Below are 19,798 nucleotides of genomic sequence, written 5' to 3'. Positions count from 1 at the left end.
GCACTGGCAGTCGGAGGCAGAAAAGACAGCTCTCAGAAAATGCGCTGTTGTTGGAAATCAAAAATGTCCTGACGTGATCGTTGCCAGCCTTTCTGCAAAATAACACACATACTTTCTTTTTCTTTATAAAACTGAAAATGTTTTGCATTGTTGGCTCAACCTATCACTGGAAATCTCGGTGTCTTGCACACAGACTGTTTCACATAGAAGAATATATATATATATAGAAGCAACATTATCTCGCTTTCCTGAATCTATAATGCTATTGCTGTCGCTGGGTGGAATGGCTATTGTCTCCTGTGAGAGATTATGTCAGCTCTACTAAGCACAATTGTATATTTTCATGCATTCGAAAACAATATTTTCTGGCATGTGAATTTTTAGCTCCGTGAGGAAAAAACAAACACAATTACTCGACTGGAAATAGCAGGACATCACCAGCTGCAAATCTAAAACTTGGTGGAAGGTTTTAGCTCTGCAGCTCTGGAAGATATGATGTGGCAGCGCCGCTGCCGTGCACCAAGAATGTCCTTGGTTCAAATCCTGGCCTGGTCGTTTTTCTGCGTGGAGTTTGCTTCGGTTCTCTCCAAGTTCTCCATCTTCCTCCCACAGTCCCAAAAGCATGACCGTTAGCGGTTTCTCTAATTGTCAGTGTGTGACTGATTTTGATTGAGTTCATTAAGAGTCGTGCACCACTGGCTCTGTTAAGCTTTTAAGGCACTCCGCATACAAAATGTACAAAGCAAACCGGCCGTATATAAATCACGAGCTCCATGGAAATATCATGACATCTTTAAACTCAACCTTCAACTCAGTCTGCCAAAGCTTCACAGACAAAAGCAACAAAAGCCAAATAAAAAACCCCCCAAAAACATACTATACAGCCAACTCATAATTTTATCCTCAGAAAACCAACATACATCATCATTATCTCTATTGATGCAATCAAACACCAACAATCTGAAGTTTTAGTTAGTCACCTGGTGATGACTTGTTATTGTCTCTTCATTAATTTCACATCCTAGCAAGTAGGATGTAAAGTAGCTGCATTAATGAAGAAAGGGGAAACTTCGCTTTAAATCAACATCTGAACAGGAACAGGTGGACGTTCCAACAGGATAACGATCCCTAACCTTCCTCAAAACGACTTTTTGGAACGGCGAAAGAAGTAAACAATAAGCGTCAGAAATGATCTCCACAGTCCTGCTGATATGCTTCGAAGCCAGAACTCTGTCAGGAAAGTCATTTTTAAATTAGCTTTCGTTTCGATATTCAGGCAGAAATGATGTCGGAGGCTAAAAACTGAGGCTAACGTGTGACTCGATAGAGGACTGTGATCCAAATATTAGAGCGGAGGTATTTATGGAACCTATTCATGGAAATAAGGGAGGCTTTATAATAAAATAAAACTCGTGATCATAATTTAATTTGTATATTGGTTACTGACAACAAATGGCTCTGAAAGAGGCCTGGATGAGCCTGATGAACGCATGTAAACTTCCCACCAGTTCTGCATATCCCACATGCTAACACTTTTTTCTGTTTGCTTGTATTTCCAGTAGGTTTTTACGAATCTGGACGCATGGCTTTTAAAAAATTATTTATTTATTTAAACAAAAGCGCCTCCTCTGCCTTTTCCGTCCTCGGCCCATATCTGTCTCTCCCCGGCTGTCAGCCGTTCAGAGGCTGAAATAAAACGGTTGAATGACAGAGAGGAAATAAAGGGGGATAGGAAAGCTAAATAACAACGCATTCATTTACAGCCATTAGCATTCAAACAATCGTTCGGGCCTCGCAATCTGGCACAAAGCCCCCCACCCCCGGTCACATCCTCACCTTGGACACTTGCCACCAAAACAGACTCGCGCCTCATACAGTCGTTCCTCGCGCCTGCTGTCCGCCGGCTTTATTTTGAGGGCGTCGGCACTTAAATGCCACTCAGAAAAAAAGGGAAAAGGGGAAAGGAGCGGGATGGAGGGGAGGGTGGTGACAGAGCCTGAGGGAACAAACATCACCACCTGTCTGGCTCTCTGACAGCAAGGAGCAGACAGGTGGAGAGAGGAGGAGGACAAGCAGAGCACAGTGTGTGTGTGTGTGTGTGTGTGAGAGAGAGAGACTACTTCTTCTGTTTTTTATGTGTGTCTACAGAGCGGAAGCATCTTTCCAGCCGAGAGATTGGCATCTGTCTCCATTCGATTCAGACTATGCCGTGCGGCAGCTGTCCGTGACTGTCTGCGTAGCGTGCTATTTATTAGACGCCATACCTGGCCAGTTCCTCTGGAATACCTATATGCATCTGTCCGTCCGTCTGTTATCCTCACGCCGACTGTCAATCCGCCCGCCTTCACTCATGTCCGTCTCCGTGGCAAAGCCGCGCGTCCTCATTGTGACGGGAACGCTTTGCGTCGGTTCCCCCTGTCACTCTGCAAGATTTTCCACGTACGCGCGACAAGCTCCGCAGTGTTCCTGTCCGTTTGTTCCCAAAGGGAACCCGTACACTGGTGGATGACTGGGAGACATACTGGGATCAAACCCAGGTATTTCCCCTCCACCCCATCCCGTCTTTCCATTCCTCAGACTGAAGACGGTGGCCTTCAAAAACAGGCTCGAGCTGGCAGCTTCCAGGCACAGCCGACATGAGACACAGTCAACGGTTAAGGAAGGTGTGCGGAAGCTGTCATCAAATTTAATGTGCAGCTGATAAATCAAGATCCCATGTGCGCTTGAATGTCAGAGAAGGTGAAGGTCTGTTTGATTTTCACAGCTGATGCCACTGGGTTAAAGAGAAGCTTAGCATTAATCATCTGAAGGAGAAATAAATGCCATATTACGCCACAGAAATGTTAACGCGCCTGCTTGCTTAATAGGATGTGATTTGGAATTAAAATGGCTAAATAATTTTCCCGGACGCTGATATTTTATTACTTTAGTAATGACAAACATTCTAGATTGGATTTCAAAATGACTGAGCGTGATCAGGGCCGGCCCTAGCCTCTCTGGTGTTTGTGGGCGACATTTATTTTGTAGCTCCCCCCAATCAATTCAATGTGTCTTTATGACTGCACACAACACTTTGATTTTCTTTTTAATAATAATAAAAAACAAACAACTAAAACACATTGTCTACGAACTAAAAAGTATTTTTACTAGTGACGTCAAATGAAAGAGGATTTTAAAAAAAAGGACATTCTGACTTAAATCTTAGAAGTCCGACTTTTTTCTCAGAAGATTAAAGTCAGAATTATACGAAAAGTCAAGATTTCTGAGATTAGTCGTAATTATGAAAAGTCCTTTTTTTTTTTTCCAAGTGGCCCTAATCCTCTTCCGTAGAATCATGTGCGGAAGAAGTTTAAGGTAGGGAGAAATTCAGATGTGTAAATCTGTGTGTAGACGTGTCGCCTCATGCACTGCTGCTATAAATCTGTATTTGCGGTGAATTGGACGCAGCTGCACCTGCTTTCCAAGCCACTCTGTCTCTGTCACTAAATGGATACACAAATTAGTATTCGTACCCGGACCGCTCCTTCCATGTGTCTGAATAACCACGGCAGTGACCCTCGCTAGAGCCTGTTTCAAATCGCTACAACTAATAAAAAATTTTTTATTAAAGGCGCCTTTTGATGGCAGACGATTCACCTTCCAAAAAGAAATTAAAAGCAGAATATATTTTGTTGTATATTATTGCTTGACTGAAACGGCTTGCTGCGCATTTTGACAGCAGGTCAAAAGTTTGCATGCGTGTGGATTACTGTACACTTTCACAAAACTTACATTTTTGTACATGTTGAGTTGTTTGTGTAAAATATTGTGCTGTTTTCCTCTCCATTTTGCAAAGCGGTTCACTCAGATGCCATCAGTCCAAGCTCCATTGTTTCAGCTACGTTAACCAAACAGAAATCGCCTGTTCCTAACTATTAGAATAATTGTCTAACACTCCTTCACACAATTCTTCTATTGGCAAAATGTCCGTGTTGCACTTTATCGGCATGGATGGAGGAGGACCAAGGCAGGTGAGAATGAGCGAATATTGGATATTTCTTTTTGCTGCAATAGATTTCTTATTCTCTGGTATCTTTCATCTTTCATTTACATTTGCAGTGTTTTCTGTAATATATATGTATATTTCACTTTTCAGCCACAGTTTGAAAAATGTCATGAAATTTGCATGAAAGAATTTCTGATTCTGGGTCCTATGTATTTTATTTTATTTAAAAAATTTTTCCAGAAGGAAATTTTTCGACAGCCTTGAAATATCAACAAATGGCATGAAAGCGATGTAATAGGCTTCAATGACATCGGTGCTTGTTTGCAAAACGTGTTATTTGAAGGTAATATTTACTTTTGTTTCACATCTTAAACGATTTGGCACGTTAAAGACTTTTGCGAAGTAAATGTCTCTTTAACCATGAATGCCATTGTTTAGGCCTGTGTGTGTTTAACTATTCTGAAAATGTGGGGTTTAGAGTTGACAGCTGCATGAAAACAATCAAGAAAAACTGTTGATATGCAATTTAACTTTTAGCACCGCCGCACCCACAACAACTAGGCTAACAAAATAAAACTGCGACCAGATACAGATGGAGGAAAAAATGCAGCAAAATGCAACTGAGCAACGTAGAAATAAGCAACCAGAGAAACTAACCGATGTTAGAACTAGCTAGGCGATATATTGATTAGCTTTGTGTTTGGCTGGCTAGGTTAGCCTAGCTTCTACAACAACAGATTAAAACTACACATGCAATTCTATCACACTCCTCTCTGACTCTGGCACATTTTCCCTCTTTCTTTTTTGGGCACCGGACAATGTGAAATATTTTGACATAATGCTTTCTGAAGTCACTTACATTACCAGACTCTCTCCACTCATCCCCCCCAGTGTGCGACTGTCAGTGAGCAGCAATGGGGCAGTGAGGGGAGATGGATGAAGGAGCGAATTATCATTATTATTATTGTTAGATGTTGTGTTTAATATTCTTTGCTATTCAGTTGAATTGATGTACAATCTTTAACATTACAAAATTATACTATTATCTAGTTTATTTACTTTGGATTAGCATTATTAGCTTTTTCTTCTTTTGCTCTTTCTTTTGGTTTGTTTTGTTTGTATTTCCTTTTAAATCCTGTAAAGCACTTTGTGTTGCCTTGTTGCTGAAAATGTGCTATATAAATGAAATTACCTTTACCTATTACCTATAAGTTTTAAAGAGAATAGTTACACTTTTCTTGAATGGTTTTATGGCGCCCCTGGTCTGGTGGCACCCTTGGCATTTCCCTATGCTGCCTACGCCGTCAGCCGGTCCAGAGAATGATGAGTGATAATGAAGGGACCTGGATCAATGGACAGACGGAGATGCTATCTAAGCTGGGTCAAAGATGAATAAATGCAATTTAGACGTTAATTCATTGTTTTGTGGCCAACTACCAAAAGAATAAAACGGAAACCATAACAGCTCAACATCCATGTGTGTCTGTCTAAAAGCTGGAAAACCGCTTCGCTCGTTTTATGAGAGTAAGCAAGAAAATGCCATCAGCATTGAGTGTATTGAAAACTCTAAAATATCTGAATCGGTCCAGTTCACACAAAAACAGAAGGAGGGGCTCGTCTGGAGCACCAGCAATGCTAAAATCGCCTCTTCTCTCATGGTCACAGTGAATAATCGCAATTTGTCGACGGTCCTGACATCAGGATGTGACACAAAACATTTAGTTTTGGCTCAGAGTTCTGCTAACGCTCAGTTTGCTTCTCATTTTACCAGTAGCTGCCGTTGTGCTCAATGTGGGCGTTGATTTATTCAGCATTTTGAGGTAAAATTGATCTGTAAACACTTACTAATCTGCTCGTTTTTAGCAAAAAAAAAAAAATCTTAAAAATGTTTATGAAGAAAATAAAAAGGTTGGCTTCAAGTAAGCAGAAGTAACACGGTTAGAGCACTTCATGTCTTTCATAAAAAAAAAACAACAATAAAAAATCCTCTTCAGCTGAGATTTATTTTGACTTGCAAGCTGAAATTGTTGCGTCTGAATTCCAGATGAAGTACACCCACTGGCATTTTGTTGTGCAGGTTGTTTTCTTTTTCTTTTTTTCTTTTTTTTGATTCTGGAAACAATATATTCAGTCAGCTTCTGTGGCTCATCCAAATCAGAGCGCCTGCCAAACACATGTATGGCAAAACTGGCTCTCCAAGCTGCAGAAAATCCAGGCAGATGTGTTCCTTGGCCTGAATGGGGAAGAATTGGATGCATTCAAAACCCACAGAAACGAGCACAAATGTATATTTTTAATCCAATGTAATAGTCTCCCACTTCATTTTTTTTCTTCAATAATAGAGACACCCCCCCCCCCAAAAAAAAAAAAAACAAAAAAAAAAAAAAATGGGGGGGGGGGGACAAGCACATTCATGTCTTTCTCGCTCTTTTGACAAACACTCACACAGTCTCTCTCCGGTGGATAAATCAGCCCTTTCATGCTCTGTCGTCTGGCCGGCCCCGTTATTTTCTGGTCTTACAACACAGCCAGAGCAGTCCTTCTCTCTCTCCATCTCTTTTTTTTTTTCTTTTTTTTTTTATACTTTTCTGATGGTCACACATACTTCTCTTCTCTGCCTCCTCCGTTCTTCAAAGAGCTTCCGCTGGAGTCAATCTACAAGTACCGAGTCGACTGGAGATACGGGGGTTTACGGCACACGTAATGACCGACGAAACGTGTGCGCTCACAAGAGTGTGTGCGTGCGGGGGTGTGTGCGTGTGTGAAGACGACAAGGTTTAATTTGTTCTGTGGTGATAAGGAAGGAGGTAATGGCCCTTTGAAATAAAACCGTGACTGCGATACAGATGGTCTGATTAACATAAATATAGAAATGTTATCACTTGATTGTCAGCTGGCGACTACTTTGGTGTGATAATGAGGGTAAAAATATTTGCTCAGGATAAGAAACGGGGACGGACTCGAAATGATCTCGGCGGATATTTGTGTTGCGCTCCTTGTTTGTTCTTTGTACCCAAACTGAGGCTGTATTTTAAATTTGTCGACAGCGAAACGCGTCCCCTGATACCTTTCGGCGCTTTCGATGTTTGTAATTAAAAGGATTCCCTGAAATTTATTGCGTTCAGATTAGCAGTAACGTTGTGATGAATGCAGCAGTAAGGTTCGCACTATGGATTTATTCCTTAGCAGTCTTAACAAAAGGTTGCTAATAGCATAACTCTGTGAGGACCAGGCAGCCAAGTACGACATAAAATAGGATCCAATTAAAATTGCCAGCAAGCTGAATACTTAGAAATTGCGATTATTAGAATTTTTTACCCATAGTGCATTGGAAAAGTTTGTGTACCTCATGAATGTTTCTCCATTTTGTTATGCCACAAACAGAAATACAGCTTTTTTATTCTTAGTTTTGTTGTTATAGATAGTCCTCCATTAGTTCAAAGTCTTGCCTTAGATCGGGGCTTTGACTGGGCCGTTTTTAACACATGAACATTAGAGGTGCACCGATTTATCGGTGCCGACTTCCTTAATTTTGGGAGATCAGTGATCGGCTGATTTTTACATGTGAGGCTGATCTTATCCACCGATCTTACCAACCTCAGCAAAGGTCTAAAAATCAACCACTGTGGTTTTCTTTTCACCCATGAGAGAGGTTTGACTGACAAACCGGCCGACCAGGTCATGTCTGCACATTTACAGTTCATGATAGTCGCCCCATTGTTGCCAATTCAGCAACTTTCTTGATATACTGAGCAACATTTCAGACAGCAAACTGGTACCAGCCAAAAACAGAATTGGTAAGTTAGGCTTTTTAAAAGATTGGTGATTGGCGATTGGCCAGAAAACTGCAATCGGTGCAGTTTGTTCTAGGTGCTCCTGCTGGACAGTAAACGTCCACTCCACGCTCATGTCTTTTCCTGCCTCTGTTACAGTATTGATCTGAATTTACCTCCATCTATTTTTATCATTATTTCTGACGAGAAAAGCATGATTGTGCCACCACCTTGTTTCACTGTGGGGATTGTATGTTCATGGTTAAGTGGAGACAGGAAGTCCAGACAGTCCAGCTGCGACCTCATCTGACCAAAACTGGATCTATCATGAGAATTCAGATGTTAGTTTTCAATTTCCTTTTAGAAAGACGTACTTATCTGCATCGACGTGCCACATAAAAATTACAGTAAAATACATTGTCTGTGGTTCAGTTTGAAGTCTCAACTTGCCACATAGCCAAGCTCAAAGTTGTTACCACAGCAACACAAAATGCACATGTTAAGACCTGATCCTTTCAGATCAGCCTTTACATGCCTGCTGATAAGCAGCAGGTTCTGGGGCCACAAACAAAACCCAGAAGGCCTCGTACTTTCTGAGATCCAGAGACCTTTATTCTCAGAAACCCTTAACAAATATTTTATTCTTTGAGAGAGCAGGGTGTGTTAGTGCTCACTTTTCCAGAAACCAGAGCGAGAACTACTTTTCTATGTTTTCATTTATGCTCTTCATCTCTATTTCTGCTGCGGACAGAGTTGGCTCTGACCCTTCTTTTTCTGAACACATCAAGTCTCCTCTGCTTCATGCAGACTCCATAAACCCCCGAGCTTTGCAGTTGATCCAGTATTTAGTTTTTCCTAGCTTTTTAGTGATTGAAAGTAAGAGCTGTAGCTGAAATCCCTGCTGCCCCCGCAACCCGACCTTTTGATTCGGCAGAAGACGATGGATGGATGGGTATAATTTATGGAATACTGTGTACAGCGGCTCTTGTGTAAGTGTTGAGATGTTTTCATGGTGGGGGAAAAAAAACATAAAGATTTTAACTCTTTCCACCTTTAGCATGACACGTCCATGATACATAGGTGCTTATATCCTTTAAGCTAAACCGTTGTTGAAGCTCATTTGATTCAGTTTCAATCTTTTGTTGAAGGCGATTACCATCCCACGTCTTGACTTTTGAAAACTTATATAAAATCTCTGACTTTCTCTAATATGGTCTTTAGGTGACCCCACTGATGTTCTGTCAAATTTATCTGCTGACTCTAAGCCATTCCAAAATTTGACTTTCATTCCAGTGAGGCCTTTCTTTTGTTGAATAAAAAATAAGCTCGCTACAGTTCTGTTGAAAGAAAGGTGGAAGGGACAAAACATGAATGAAGACAAAGGTTAAAAAAAATGACTTCAAAAGAAGGTCAAACTCCAATGTAAAATAAATCAAATTTTATATAGCATGGATTTGGCCCAACTCAAGTGACGTCAACAAAACGCAAAACTGACCAAAGAAGAAAAGTTGCTTAAATTGGTGGTGGAGTAAACTAAACATGAGGGAGGTACAACATAACAAAGGAACAAAAAGTACAAAATTAGCAAAAACACATGTAGAACAAATAAAGCAAATATGACTAAACTGAACTTATTCGCCAAATAATATTAAAGTGGCTAAATAAGGTCAACTTTGACAAATATAGTTCCCACTCTTCAGTCCTTTGTAAAAGTTGTATTTTCCTGACTTCAGCAACTCTGTTTTTTGCAGAACCTCACAGAAAAAAACAAAACAGAAACAAGACCAGTGTAAGTAAACCAGACAAATATTAACGAAAGTGTTCACCCACTAGAAAGTATGCCTAAATAGAATGACTTAAACTTCTGCATAGTGCAATTTCACCCACTGTTAGCCAAAACAAGCTATGCTAGTGCAATTTGTGGTGGGAGGAGCCGCTACAGGTGAACACCTGAGTTTTGTTAGATGTTCACACAGGAAGGATGAAGGCTAAAATTTTAATTGGGTCTTCCAACAATGTACAAGGTTAAGAGCATGTGCATGCATGACAGCAGGGACAGCTCTTTGTTTTTAATTGTTCTCCTAGATTTGTTTTTCATTTGAAAAAAAAAAAATGGAGAAACTCTTTCGGGTCATAAATCATATTGAGACATCTTTAGGTTGCCGAAACATGGCTGATCTAACACAGTTGTGTATATATATATATATATATATATATATATAAAGAATAAAAAAAGATTTTGGTGGTCATGAGGTGTCTTTGGGATGGATGACCTTTTTTTCCATGAAGTTTTAATTGGGTTGATTTGAACCTTGGCTGTGCAGTTCTGTGTCTCAATGTTTCCCTCAATGTTAGCTTAATTGCTTGTTGTTGCTAGGAGTTCTGGTTCTGAGCGGGTTTGTCCCCGTCACTCTGCAACCTTGATCAGGTCAAGGGGATTACAAGAAATTCATGAATATGTCTTTCGTGAACTTTTCACCAACGTGTATTAATGAACGAGGGAATTAAATGATACAATCCATCTGAGGTGGATTGGATCTCTAGTGAAGAGATTTCTTTTTTTTAACAGCTAAATTTTTTGTCAAATTTAATGGAAAAAAAAATGAAGTAATGAGAACTTGCTCGTTAGGAAAGCCCAAGCCTGGAGGAAGCGTTTTGACGTCCTGCTGAAAGCGCCATCATTTTGAGTTAAAGGCTCCGAGCCGAGTCAGTGATGTAATGGCGCCTTTCAGATCCGAACGTCTCACTGAATGAGACATTTTGAGACGTAGGCAGCCCCAAAACAAAGCGAGAGGATTGTGTAATATCAAAACTTTTTCTTCCACAGATCCACTCTACCCCTCCCCAAACAAGCGCTCTCGAGCAATAAAAAGTGATTATGTGTCATACGTCGTCTCTAATCTCGCATTTCCTGAAACGGCAGGGAAAGGTCAGAATCAAGAGTATTAAGGGCGAGCGGTAATAACTTGCTCTCTAGCACCGATAAATTTACGAGACACTTTAAAAGTATTACAACCGCCTTTGACAGCGAACTCTTTCTAAAAGCTTTACACCAAATGTGAAAATGTATTAGTTAGTATCGCAGCTGCGCCGCGGGGCTGTTCATCTGTTTTGCCATTAGCTAAATTGCACAAAATCAAATTAATGCACAATGCAAACTATGTGCAAGCTGAGTGTAAGTACCCCTTGTAAATCCCTTTTGTCAGAACAGCGAGCGCTCCTGTAGCGCTCTGAGAATCAAGTCTTATGCTTTATATTGCCACGTACTTTATCAGACGTTCGCCGAATAAGTAAGCGTACGGGAAGCAAAGGCTATCGACTTGTGTGTTTATGCTGCATTTCTAAATTAAGTTTAAACAAGGACTAATGGATGCTTTGCAGCTCAAATGTGCTCATGTGGAAAGCTTGGAAGAATGGGAGCATAAATATGACGGCACTGCAAATTCTACTACTAGAGACCAGGAAGGGACATGCTGACTTACTTGTACTTTTTTTCACTTTTTAATAAAAGAAGAAAGAAATCTGATGAAACCCACGACTTCACTATACTTCACTGGGATATTATGTGACAGACCTAAATGTTCAAAATTGTAAAGTGGAAGAAGAAATTATGGCATTCAAAATGTTTTCACAAAAAAAAAAGAAAAAAGAGAAGAGTTGTGTATTTCTGAAGCCAACAAACAAAGCATCCAGCCGTTCTGTGAAGGCGTCAGAGGTTTGTTGGAGAACATTGGTAAACAAACGAACACAGAGGAACACGCCAGCAGACAGGCAGGCCGGGGAGAACGTGCTGGAGAAGTTTAAATCAGGGTTAGGATGTCAACCCATCTTCCTGTCTTTGGATATCTCAAAATTGTGTCCAGTCCGCCATCTGTGACCTGATGCAGTTTGGAACAAAGTCAAACCTGCATCGATTCTGGCCGTTGCAGAAGAAAGCTGTTGTTCAAAGAAAGTCTTGACACTATCCCATACGAGTAACTGCAATGAAGAACATATTTTAATCAAAAATGTGTAGGAGACGGACACATCTACAGACTTTGTTCTGATGTTGTTTCCAGTAGGCACAGTGAGAACTGGTGGCAGCATGATGCTGTGGGGATGCTTTTCCTCATCTGTGGCAGAGAAGCTGCTCAGATTTTTCATTTTTAAGGGGTTTATTTTGTTTGTTTGTTTGTTTTACTCTAGTGGCCTTTATGCGAAAGTGCTCAGACAGGAAAGTGGGCATTGAGAGAGAGGGAAGACAAGGGCAAAGGTCACCAAGCTGGGAATCGAACCTGCGACTGCTGTGTCGAGGACTAAGACCTACATTAGATTAAATCATGTTCTTCTACAATGACACAAATACTTCATGTTCAAACAGAATGTTTAGCTTGTGAATTTAATGTTTAGTTTGTCACTCTATTTACTTTACAATCTAAATATTTAGCTCCAATTTAAAAATGTATTTTGCTAGCTTAAATATTTGGCTCCAAACTAAGCATTTTAACTTCGAAGTTGGCAAGCTATGTAGCTGGCTTGCTAACTAAATATTTAGGTTGCTAGCTAAATATTTAGCTCGTAACTAAACATTTAGCTAAAATAAAAATTAGCTTGTCGATAAGTGGAATATCAAAATAAAAGGGGGAATTATAAACGTGGGTCTCTGCGAATCAGGATGGACCAAGAGCTTCTTAAAGAGACAGAGGCCCATTTCAAAGCATCAGACTGGAAAGTCAAATTTCTTTTAAATCATATTTGATGCAGCAGTTTTATAACTGAAGGTGACCTAGTGCCATTTTATAACACAAACCAGTAACTATGTGCCAGAAAATACCTAAGATTGACAATTCGACTGGATTTAACAGAACATGAAGCTTTACAAAAAAGAGCAAACGCAAATTTGTCTTGAAGACTTGGCAGCGAAGGTCACTCAAAGTATTTACTGAGGTGAAGGATTTTGTTGAAAAGCATTCCTCCCACTCTCGCTTAAAAAAAAAAACACATAAAAGTTGTAAAATGACAATGTGAAAAAGTTTCTGCGAGGTGTGATAATATATATTTGTAATATTATAAAGGTTAGGACTTGACTGGAAAGCTGATGGAGCCATAAAAGTTTCTAATAAAAGGACTAATTATGGTTTAAAAATACTTAAATTAAATGGGGGTGGAACTAAGATTTTTCACAGAAAAATGGCCTAATGGATGCCTCAGAAGCTGCGCTGATGTTTGAAAGATGATCCTATTGATCATCACGATGGTCACGGACGGTACCGCGTGTGGTAATGAGTCATAATGAACATAATAGGGCGCACGTGTTAATCACTTCCGAGAGGGCGATGATGAGATGGAGAGTCCGACAGAGAACCAGGAGACAAAACTGAGCGAAGCAGAGGCAGGCGCTCAGCAAAGGGGGAAAACAGAGAAGGGCTGGGAGACTTTTTTTTTCTTCTTCTTTTTCGGAGTCCCGTTATTATTGGTAAAGCTGAGCTGGAGTCAGAGCGAGAGAGAGCGAGAGAGAGAGAGAGGGAACAGAGAGGAGAGAGAGCCGACGATGACGGCGGTCGTCCTTCTCCGACTCAGTTTTGTGACCGACTGACGGACAGCACAGCAGCCGAAGAGGAAACTTAAGATAATCAAACCGAGATCCGACACCTGAAGGTATTTTTACCTCCTTTTTTTTTTTATTTAAACCATGATGAACATGTCTTCTTCATATTTTCACCTCGGTCAGGCTGAGTGGAGATGAGACCCAGTTTCTCTCATCATCACCATCGTCGCTCGGGTATTTGGGAATCGCCTGTCTCTCCCCGTCTGCTCTTCGGCATCCCTGCTTGACACTTTTTTTTTTTTTTTTTTTGAAATCACGTTTAAATTATTACTAATTTTGGGTCGAACGAGTCTTTCAAAAATGATGCTACGTGGATCCGTGGATATAATTTTAGGGAAACGGAAGCGTTAATGGAACAACTCCGTGCGCATTTTTGCGAGGCTCGGACGTGCCTGCCGCCTGCTTTTATTGCTACGAAGAGGGAGAGAGAGAGAAAACAACAACAAACAAACTAACAATCGAATTAAAGTGTAATATAATTCTGCGATGGATGATGATTGATAGGCAGGAGCCCCGTTTGGAAGTCCTTGCTCCAAGACTGAACCTGTCCCCTAACGCGCAGCAGCACGCGCTTTAACATGGGGGACTTTAACCGCCTTGATTAGAAAACACACACCAGATAGTGATCGATCCTCTGATTGATCACGTTGATCCGTTCGTCGTTTCCACCTGATTTGTGCTCCGTTCAGGTGTTTCCCTCGACCGCAAGGTGAAGGAAATGACACACACACACACACATGCTACACCCCCCCCCCCCCCTTTCTATCTCTCTCTCTCTCTCTCTCGCAAACTGGACTTGCGCCATATATATTTTTTATTCTTCTCCCTTTTCTTTTTTTACGCGTTCCTGACAGGCGCAGACAGTCCGGGGCGCAAACATGTTACCGTCCGCTTATGCGCAAATCTGTCTGCGGTCCAGCGTGTCCCCAAAGAGGCTGCGAGGTGCTTAATTGCCAGTGGCGGTACCGACGAGGTGGGGGCGTGGGGGGGGGACATGGGGGGCAGGAGTGGGGTGCCGGTTACACCACTTCACATCACTAAGAGAGCCATCAAGGGAATCATATGAGCCAGAGATGATGCATCTGTGGTAGTAGTATCTGTTATGTAATTTATTCTATTATTTCTATGTTTTATGCATGAATTTAAAAGAACAAAGACCAAACTTTCTGGATTTGCAAAATTTATTAATTTACATAAATATATTTTCTTTTTATACCACCGTGCATCCATTTATTATGCACAACAAGCCTCTGGAGTCACTGGTAGTTGCAATGACCACCCTTAGCCAGACTTTCCTATATGCATATATTTTTTTTGTATGCATAGGTTTAAGGGACAAGCTTTTATGTCACAGCCTCATATGTTTGAGGATCTTATAAAGGACTAGTGTTGTTGCAACATAATAGGGGGTTTTGACCTTTGATTGGGACTTGACGCATCAAATCGGCCTCGTTAGGCTCGTAGTTGACAACAGGAGCTCACCAGAATGCTAGGATGGTGTTGCATTGGTCCTAAATGTTACATTCCTTCATATCACCATTTCTATTAAAGCTCCTGACTTTCTGCGTTGGTGGTTGGTCTTAGTGTGTCTTCACAAGATTATCCCAGCCCCGTTCCACCCAGCCACCCTCTTACACAGTTTTCTTGAGGCGCCCCTGCTAATTGCTTCCATTCATTACACAACAACCTCATAAGTTGGTGATAATAAGTCTTTGGCTTCGTAACCACTTGTGCTGGCAATGTGCTCGTGCCTTTGCAGATATCACCTGTTTTTTTTTTGTTTTTTTTTATTATTCTTTTTTTCCCTGTGCACAAATGTAATAATGTGTGTGTGTGTGAGAGACCTTAAACATCCACTGCCCCTCCTGGGAAATACATTTGCTTGGATTTATGACCTGCCTTCTCAGGTTATATCGATTATTACAGCCTGCTGTGTACCAGCTATATTTTTGTAAGAGCAAGAAAAGTGGGTCTGCCGTATCTATATATAAATTCTGGATGTTGTCGGGAGCACAGCGAGCATTTGAAACAGTCATCTCTGCAGCTGAGGTCAATTCTCCAGTGAAACATCTTTGCTCTTATAGCCCCTTGTTGAACACATTAGGACTAATGTTATACATGAATGGCTCCCACACACACACTCGCGTACACGCTTATGATGGGCCTTAAGCGAGCATAATGGCTCTGTTCGGTGTGAGAAGTGCTTATGTATGTGGAAAGCTCATGTAGCAAACATCCCTGGGTGAAAACCGCAATTACATTTGTTTACGTGTACAAGTCCACAATTTGCTTCTGAACATGATGATCTCTGCGTATCAGTTTCTTTGATTGCATTAGCACTTGTCTATCATCTTTCCCCCTGACCAGCAGGGGCGTTGCGGGAACTCAATTGGTAGGAAATCAAAAGAGCGAAGCGTGCTGCTTTTCTGCTTTGGTTTATGCCAGTCTGCATGTTAGCATTCAATGAATAGCTTTTTTTACCCAAATGGGAGATGGAAAGCAAAAGGGGTGATGCCAAGCCAGGATGAGACGATAAAAAAAAAAAGGCATTGAAGTATGAAAGGGATGGTGTGATAAAGGGAAGAGGACTGGATGAAAGGTGGACAAGGGTAAGGTTAAAGAGATAAAGAGAAAGAAAAATGAGCAAAGAAGAGGAAAAGCAGGTAGATGTGGAAATGGGTTACACGGAGTCTCTGACTGATGATGAAACTGCAGAAATTACAAACTGGAAGGAAAGGTGTTGCTGTTGTAGCATGAGAAAGACAGACTTGGCATAGGTACTGTCGATCTGAAGATAGTCAGGTTTTGAAAGGACGATGATAGAATCGGATAAAAGAATATGCCAAGAATGGACATACTTTATGAAAGGGAATGTGATTTTTATTCTTTTTTATTTTTTATAGCATCAGACATCTTTCACAAGGTTCCTGTTGCATCTCTGGATTTTCCGGAAATGCTATTGAAGTCAACTCTTACCCTATCCACTTGTTTGCCTCTGAGGCGACAAACAACGTCGTCACGGCCTCATAGCAGTTGGTTAGCCTTCTTGTTTTGCGGGTTGATAGTGACGTACCAATGACAGATGGTTTATATGGCCAGCAGAACCCAACACACATTGGCAGCAAAGTGAACCAAGATGGAACGAATCACTGGAAGTTACCCAAGAGTAGCGCTGACACTAAAAAAACAAACCGTTGAGCCATCATGCTCCATCAATGTGAATAGTTGTCTGACACACTTATGTGCAGCAGTTTGTGAACCCCACTGAGTTAAACTGCACACCTTCGCTTGTTACTGCCACTGTTACCCAATTCCATTGTTGAAAGCTCTTGCGTGTGGGAAATGGGCTACCTGATGGGTGAGGAGTAACATCAAAATCAGATAATAAGAGCTTGTCTTCATGATGAAACTGATGGTTCGACTTTTTGACAAGATCTTTAGTACGAGAGCCATTAAAGAGTCCCATCATGCCATTCATACAGTTGATAGTCATTTTATTAAGATGCTAGGGGAAGTGTTGGAGTGGCCAGAGTTTCTTCTGGTTGTTTAAAGTTTGGGGCAGGGTAGTGCGGCCCCTGCCCTATCTGTTACTGCACACTTCCAGCAAGCTGGCTGATAAAGCTCTCACCTTGTTTTTCAGTAAAGATAAATTAATCGCAGATTACTTCATAGAAATATTTTGTTGCATGATAAGGACAGACATTACTGGTGTGGGCTCACCACACTGGTAATGTCTGCAATATTACTAATATTACAAACTCTCATTGAGTTTGAAATAGACTCAACTAGAGTCTATTTCAATCGTTTGCTAAAGAGGGTAAAGACTGATAGGGAAACAAGATTTGAAATCTGCTTTGTTTTATTATTTCATAATTTCTTCTATGGACTTTCACACCAGGTTGTTACCTCTAAGGTAACTAGTGTTTCCTTGCTGGAGTGGCGAATAACTAACACTGTTGCAGAGCCTACGTTGGCTGTCCTTGCTTTCTTGATGTGATCACAGTCCGACTGCATATGTAGGCCAGCATGGTGATCTCTGTTTTATTGAGCCAGATGTAACGCCATGCACATCCACAAAGGGAACACGGCAAATTATCAGTGAGTTCCCTATTTCCTTTTTATTCCCTCCTAATGAGAATGAGAGAACCCCCGTGATGCTCACCCTTGGGGGCTTTTCTCTTTTGTGGCAATGCTCGTGTATGCGTGTGTGTGTGTGCGTGTGTGGCAGTCAACAGCAGCGTACCATTCATTAGCTGACAATTCAGTGAAATGAATCAGACAACATAGGCTCCCAGGGATCTGTGTGGAGAACAAGGAAATGACTGCTTATTGCTCAACACATGAACATTCCCCTGGGTCCTCATGCACAGAGATGATGCGGTGGCTCAATTCCCTTTCCAAGTCTCTCTAACGGTGAAGGAAACATGGCGCTTCTGCAATCTAGCATTGCTTCAATCCCCCTTGTGCTTGCCTCTGTGTGCTTTCCAGGGATGAGGAAAACAGACTGAGGCGTGCAGAGCTTCTCTTCCTCTGGAGTTGGACTTTGGAAGGGGGAGTAATAAGGCCTGTGACTCTGCACTGACTTTGCTGAGAGCTGGATCTCAGCTATATCAGCTCAAATTACCTACTCAAGGCAAGTGACTGATGAACCATTTCTCACCCACACGTGATGCTCCTTTTATACACCATATAGATGAGTGTGTGTGCGTGTGTGTGTGCGCGTGTGTATGCGTGTGTGTGTGGGGGTGATGTACTATCCCTTCCTCTCAGTGCCCTTTGATGGTGATCGCACATTAAAGGAAGGGAAGGTGGATGATTGCTGATGCAGACTTTTCAAGAAGGGGAAATTTGCCAGCAGTTTCGCAGCAAGATTCTCTGAGGAGAAGTGTTGGAATTAGCCTGAACATCCTTCATGCCCCCCTCCTCCACCTCGCTCTTCCCTCCACTCCCAAATATTTCTTGAATGTTGAGCTCTGCCTTCAGCATACCCAGTTGAAATTTAGGGCAGGACACACTGACCCTCAGCCTTTACATTGCTATGTTGAAGCACAAGGCCACCATCTCCCTGGCGCTGAGGGAGGAGGTGGGAGAGGGTCATTTAGAGAAAATGGTTCTGTCTGGCGGGCGGCACAGTGCTCTTTTTTTTTTCCCCTCTGTGGAAGCCTGCGGGATAGTGTTTCAGACGATGTCACGGTCTGATTGTCACAGACCAAGAGCGTTGTTTACGTGCGTGCATGTGGCAGTGTGTGTGGCCGGCACATTTTCATGCACATATTCAATTGAAAGCTTTCATACAGGCTTCGTTCTATGCTATTCCTCTAGTTTTATTCCCGATTCACCAGGACTGAAAATGCAAAGATCCATTTTTTTCCCTCCCTCCTACTAACTGCAGGGGTCTGTATTACTGCCTGGTTGAGCTAGATCTCTGAACTAGATTGCTGAAAACAAGTCCCAGCTCTTTGGTGGATGGCTGTCAGGATGGGCGGAATAAAGTAGGATTCCAGTGAGAAAAAATAAATTGCACAGCATCTCGCTCCACTGGAGACAAAATACAGAAAAACAGGAGGCTGCCCCAGGCTGGGTGGCTTGGCATTTGCGTGTACATGGATGTTCTACGTATTAACATTTATACCCCACTGTGTAGAAATGAGAATGAGAGAGGGCAAGCGAGGCAGACATTGACAGAACGAGAACAAACGCAAGGGGTGACTGTGTGTGTAGATGTGTATGTTCTTGGTTTTGCCACCGCCGGCTGGAGCTTTAGAGCGGTGAGCTAAAAGAGGATTACTGCTTTGGATAGAAAGTTTCAAGAAAGTTTGTTCTTTATGTGAAAAGTGACACAATATTTTTTGTTGTAGATGCAAAATATCTTTCGAGAGACGCAAATGGTTTGTCACTAACCGACTGGCGTCCAGACACAGGAGAGTGTATGTATGTATGTATGTGGATGACAGTGTGTGTTTGGCTGTTTAGTGATTACTTTTCTCTGTAATATTGAGAAATGGACGATGTTACCTTTTCAGGCAACACTCCACTATTGCTGACAGGACAGCTTGTCTCACGATAACAAGGCAAGTTTGTCTGCAATAAACGAATGTCTGTCTGTAATTTGTAATTAAATACACTTTAGGGTTGTCCTTTTTGTTTTAGTTTTCTTAAGTTAACTTTTTTCACACAATACCATTACCATGACCCGTTCCCATGGCAATAGGCTACAGAACTATGAACAGACCTTGTTATTCAGCTACAAGATTCGTCCAACGCCGTAGTTTGAGGGTAAAAACCAGAACTGATGCCAAAGCATGTTCTTTGTTGTTCTATAAGACAAACTCAGGAACTGATCAGGCTTTCCACAGATGGAGAACTGCCTTCATCCCAAGTCTAAGTTCCCGAAAACACTTCTTTGTGAAGGTTTGTTCCTCCTTCTGTTGTGTTCAAAATTTCTGTATAAGA

The 19,798-nt window shown here is 41.5% G+C and overlaps 1 protein-coding gene across 4 annotated transcripts in view; it reads left to right on the top strand.

Annotated features, from left to right (window-relative positions):
• Positions 1 to 12,935: 12,935 nt before the first annotated feature.
• The window catches only part of cdh24b (cadherin 24, type 2b), a 220,563-nt gene continuing 213,700 nt past the window's right edge, over positions 12,936 to 19,798 (top strand). For 2 of the 4 annotated variants that reach the window (XM_081598308.1, XM_081598309.1), the window contains exons 1-2: positions 12,936 to 13,395; positions 17,834 to 17,978. The gene's annotated coding sequence lies outside the window, so the exon portion shown is untranslated. The remainder of the gene's footprint in view (positions 13,396 to 17,833; positions 17,979 to 19,798) is intronic. The other 2 variants (XM_008432992.3, XM_017310022.2) reach the window with 1 other exon arrangement.

Source organism: Poecilia reticulata, chromosome 17 (assembly GCF_904066995.2).
Source record: "Poecilia reticulata chromosome 17, P_reticulata-male-v2, whole genome shotgun sequence".
NCBI classification, from domain to species: domain Eukaryota; kingdom Metazoa; phylum Chordata; class Actinopteri; order Cyprinodontiformes; family Poeciliidae; genus Poecilia; species Poecilia reticulata.
The sequence above is the reverse complement of the archived record's forward strand: the minus strand, read 5'-3'. Positions and strand labels throughout refer to the sequence as shown.